Below are 6000 nucleotides of genomic sequence, written 5' to 3'. Positions count from 1 at the left end.
TATCGTCGTTAATTAACTTCTATCAATTGGTTTGATGTATGCTTCTATTATTCATTGTTTTGTTAGGGATTGATCCAGAATATGTTGATTTTGGATTAAGAAATTACCAATGTCAATATTGCAGTGCTCTATTTTGGTCTGCAGAGCAGACAAAGAACCATCCTGAGCGTACTTCTTCTATTTCTACCCCGCAGTTTACTGCGTGTTGCATGAGTCAAAAAGTTCAATTCCCACGTGCTAAACCCACACCCATTTTTTTGGATGAATTGTTAAACCCCACAAATTCTCAAAGCTTTTTACAGTTTAAAAGAAATATTAGATCGTATAATTCAATGATGGCATTAACATCAATGGGGGCCAAAGTTGATCCATCGATCAACAAAGGTCGAGGTCCATATGTTTTTAAAATTAATGGTCAAGTGCATCATTTGATGGGTTCTTTGTTGCCTCCAGAAGGCGACAATCCTAAATTTGCACAGCTCTACATTTATGACACTCAAAATGAAGTCAGTAATCGTATCGGTTGTTTGAACAGATCAGAAGCATCTGAAAAACTCGATCAAACGGTTGTTAGTGGCCTCATTAAAATGCTAGACGAGTGTAATGAGGTTGTTCAACTTTTTAGGCAAGCCAGGGATAGAATTGATGAAAGGTCCACAAGTAATTTACGTCTACGTTTGTACGGTGCACAGAGTAACCATGATGTACAATACAATTTGCCAGCATGTAACGAGATAGGTGGCTTAATAGTTGGGGACATTGGCCAATTTCACACCGAAAGAGATATTGTTGTGGAGCATAGGACAGATGGCCTCCAAAGAATCACAAAGTTACATCCTAAATACATGGCTCTACAATATCCTCTTCTTTTCCTATACGGTCAAGATGGGTACCGGAAAGGTCTTCCTTGGAATCCAAATTTTAGGGGCAAAAAACCAAAGACTGGGGGGGTATCAATGAGAGCATTTTTGGGTAATCAAATTCAAGATAGACCAGGACATAGTGACACCCTGTTGAAAGGCGGCAGATTTTTTCAACAATACTTAGTTGATGCATATGCCACACTTGAAGAAGATAGGTTAGATTTCATTAGGGCAATTCAAGATTCTTTTAGAACAGAAGGTCTTAAAGGAATTCATGAAGCGCTCAAAGCAGGAAATGCAACCAGTTCTTCTGTTGGCAAAAGGGTCATTCTCCCAACTTCATTTACTGGCAGTGTTAGATATATGATAAATAATTATCAAGATGCCATGGCTATATGTCGCCACCTTGGAAATCCTGATTTATTTATCACTTTCACATGCAATGCTAAATGGCCTGAAATTATTGAAGATCTGCGTGATAAACCTGGTTGTAAAGCTGAAGACAGGCCAGATTTAATTTCCAGAATTTTTAAAGCAAAACTTGACCATTTGATTAAATACCTCAAATCAGGAAAACCTTTTGGCGATGTCGAATCTGGTTAGTTCTTTATTGTTGACCAATTTTTTCCTTTTATTTGTTTCTATTTTATCACTGCAAGTCCTAAGAGTCTATGGTTTTGATACTCCTGCATATTTATTATTTTTTTAAACAGTGATTTACACGGTTGAGTTCCAAAAAAGAGGTCTTCCTCATTGTCATATCTTGCTATGGGTCAATCAACATTATAAATGTCATTCTCCTTACGATGTTGATTCTATCATTTCAGCTGAGCTTCCTGATGAAGAACGTGACAAAGCTGGGTATGATGCAGTTTCGCAGTACATGATCCACAGCCCATGTGGTGTTGCGAATCAATTTTCACCTTGCATGAAAGAAAACAAATGTTCAAAAAAATTTCCTAAATCTTTCACAAGTGAAACCACTTTTTCCACAGAGGGTTTCGTTGCATATAAGCGTCGAGATATACAAAATCTATTTGTTCTAAAAAACGGAATCAAGCTAGATAATACATTTGTTGTCCCTTACAACCGTGAGCTATTGTTGAAGTATCAAGCACATATAAACGTTGAATCATGTTGTCAATCAACACTCATTAAGTATCTTTTTAAGTACATAACTAAAGGTGTTGATCGAACTAGAGCTGTTTTTGAGGATGACGAGTTTGATGAGGTTGTGGCTTACCTAAACTGTAGATACTTATGCCCATACGAAGCAGTGTGGAGATTGTTACAATTTCACATTCATTTTAGAGAACCATCGGTTGAGAGGTTGTCTGTACACCTTCCATCTGACCAAAATGTTGTTTTTAGAGAGACTGATGATCTAAACCATGTTGTTAACCACCCAAATCTTGAAAGCACTATGTTAACACAGTGGTTTCAAACCAATGTCCAAGACCCTGATGCACGTACGTTAGCTTACGTTAAGTTTCCTACCAAGTATGTTTGGAAAAATGATGAAAAACAGTGGACCCGTAGAAAAAGAGGTAGATCTCTAGGAAGGGTTGCGTATATTCACCCTGCTGCGGGTGAATTATACTATTTGAGGTTGCTATTAAATTACCAAAAAGGCAGCTTTAGTTTTAATGATTTAAGGACCGTCAAAGGCATTCTTGAACCCACATTCCAAGCTGCATGCACCTCGCTTGGATTATTAGGGGATGATAAGGAATGGAATAGTGCTATGTTAGAAGCGGTTGTCACTGCGTCATCCTTTTAATTAAGGCAATTGTTTGTCACATTGGTTCTCTTTTGTAATGTTGCTAATCCATCAACTCTATTTGAAACACATTGGAAAACGATGTGTGATGACATTTCGAAAAACATGATGAATGCTTTTGGCCTACAAGATGTCTCTAAGTACCAAGATCAACTTAGAAACTCACTTTTGTACGAGTTAGAGAAATTGTTTGCTGCTTCGAATAGCTCTTTGTCAAAGCATCACCTACCACAACCAAACAAGTTGATGATGGATAGAATTACAAATAGGAGTTTAAGGGAAGAGTTAGATTACAATGTTGACTCACTAAAACATGAGCACTCAAACCTATTCAGGCTGTTAAATAAAGAGCAAAAATATGTTTATGACAGTGTCATACAAACAATTCACAACAACAGATCTGGCCTGTTTTTTGTACATGGTCATGGTGGAACATGCAAAACTTTTTTGTGGACCACCATCATGGCTAGAATTAGATCCCAAAATCAAATTGTTTTAGCAGTGGCTTCATCTGGAATTGCCTCCCTCTTACTTCCTGGTGGAAGAACGGCTCACTCTAAATTTAAAATTCCTATCAACATCACAGATTGCTCGGTTTGTGAAATTAAAAAAGGGACTCATCTTGCAAAACTAATCACTGAAGCTGCTCTCATTATTTGGGATGAAGCCCCTATGAATCATAAACGATGTTTTGAAACCCTAGATAGGTCCCTTCGTGATGTTCTTAAGGGGTCAAAACCAGGTTTTGACCATTTGCCGTTTGGAGGTAAGCCGATTCTTTTTGGAGGTGACTTCAGACAAATTCTTCCTGTTGTTCCAAACGGAAGTGTTGCTGACATTGTCGAAGCTTCATTGACGAGTTCATACCTTTGGCCATATTTAACAAAATATTGTTTGAAGCAAAACATGAGGCTTTCGAAACCAAGTTTGGACGAAAGAGAAAAACAAGAACTCGCTCATTTTGCAAAGTGGATATTAGACACTGGCAACGATACTGCTACCAACTCTTTACCTTCAACTAATGAAGAAAGCTCTTGGGTTCAAATTCCAGAACAATTCCTTATCCGTTTTGATGAAGATCCTATCAAAGCTATGGTTTCAGCTGTGTATACGAATTTCAAAACTAATTTCCGAGATGTGCCATATTTGAAAGAAAGAGCTATTGTCACACCACGAAATGATACAACAACTGAAATAAACGCTTTTATGTTGGGTATGGTGCCCGGCGAAAATCGTACCTATCTCAGTTTTGATTCGGTCACTTCTTCAACAAAAAATTTAGAAAATTTAGATGTGCTTTATCCAAATGAATTTCTAAACCAACTTGATTTACCTGGTTTACCGCACCACAAGTTAGATTTGAAAGTTGGCACCCCAGTGATGTTGCTTAGAAATTTAAACCAAAGCAGTGGATTGTGTAATGGAACACAATTGGTTGTGATGCAATTGAACGACAGAATTATACAAGCAACAATCATAACAGGAAGCAACATTGGTGAAAAAGTTTATATCCCCAGGATAATTACTGAATCATCTCAGCATAAATATCCCTTTACTCTACAAAGGCGACAATTCCCTCTTAAACTTTGTTATGCGATGACAATCAACAAAAGCCAAGGACAATCCTTAAAAATTGTTGGCCTATATCTATCGCAAACTGTTTTTTCACATGGACAACTATATGTTGCGCTATCCAGAGTCACCTCAAAAAAGGGTCTCAAAATCGTTATTGCTCACAATAGCGACATGCCCTACGGTTATACAAAAAACATAGTTTATAAAGATGTTTTAAAACATTTACAAGAAGGTATAACTTTGTATTATTATTTTGTCCATTTGTTTATTTTTGTAAACATGACTTCACTACTTATTTGTTAAATCACGTTATTCAATTTTGAATTTAATTTGTTCCTAAATTGTTTATTTATCTAGATTAATGGAGGAGCAAGCAATTCGTTTTCTGACGCCATACCAGCCAGCAAACAAACTCCACATCAGGGTATGCAGAATATGGGTCACGAAAAGCATTGGAGATAATCCTCAACCTATAAGTCTTGATTGCGTCTTCGTTGATAAGGATGTAAGATTTTTACACCTTCTTACTTATCGTTGAATGCTAGCATTTTTACGTATCCAAATATGCATGCCATGTTCTCAGTACAACAAACTTTGTAATCAAACATAGACTAAATTCCACGAAGAAACTGATTTATACACTTTGCTACCCAATTATGCATCGCTTACATAATTACCATTTGTCTGATTAATTGTTTCACTAGATATGATCTTGGGCTTAACATTAAATTTATACTGGGTTAACAAGTTCATGCAGATAAACAACAAATGAAAAACCTATTTTCTCCATATGATGGCATGGCTTTCAATAAATTTTGTTAAAAAAAAAAAATATTTCACAGTGCACCATGCACACTTTTCCTATCTTTGGATTTCACTACAAATATTATATTTTGTTCTGTTTGAGGAAGCCTTTATGACTCTAGAAACAAAACTAAGTATGAACTATCAAGTCTTCTTTTCCTTAATTTTTCTTCGTTGTTTTTTAACCTATACAAATCAAACTAAATGTCATTTTGCAAGGTTGCTTCAACTACTACCGATTTGATTCTTTGAATAATCTCCACTGTTATCTTGCATATGATCTTAAATGCTATCTAAGTAGTCACAACTAGACTATATTGCATGTTTACGTGATTCTTAAACTATATGCATTAAATGTTATCCCACTCATTTAGTATTATGTCTAATCTTAAAATTCTCCTTCTAAAAGAGAGATGCGGTTCACGGAAGCATCAACGGTCGAGACATCCAATTTTTTTTGGACCGTCTAAGTGTCGGCAATGCATATGAAATCAACAAATTTCGTGTCATTCACAACAAGAGATCAAGCAAGGTTGTCCCTCATGCAGCTATCATTGAATTGAATAGGAAAACCACAATCGTTCCTATTCACAAAACAAGTCAAGAACTCCCAATGCACTGGTTCAATTTAATTGAGCTTAATCAACTTCATCAGAGAATCGACAACGATGTTGAGCTTACAGGTAACAAGTTTAGTTTCAAGTGCCGCTCAAACATCTAAGTTGATCATTTATATGTTTTTGTTACCTTCAGTGTCCACTCATTCCTCCCATTAAATATTATATGTAGATGTGTTTGGTTGCCTAACGGCTGTGCAGCCAACTGAAGAAATCACTATCCAGAACACAAGAGTTGCAAAGAAGAGAAATCTAAACTTGCAAAACATTAGGTAATTTCTATTTACGTTAAACTCTAAATATTATGTATATGCCACCCTATTTATGACATATACCAAACCATCATCTTTTGTATTACTTA

Source organism: the organism of the source record quoted next, unplaced genomic scaffold, assembly GCF_019419815.1.
Source record: "Pyrus x bretschneideri cultivar Hongxiangsu unplaced genomic scaffold, Pyrus_bretschneideri_v1 Contig1, whole genome shotgun sequence".
In the NCBI taxonomy this organism is placed as follows: domain Eukaryota; kingdom Viridiplantae; phylum Streptophyta; class Magnoliopsida; order Rosales; family Rosaceae; genus Pyrus; species Pyrus x bretschneideri.
Note: the sequence above shows the minus strand (reverse complement) of the source record.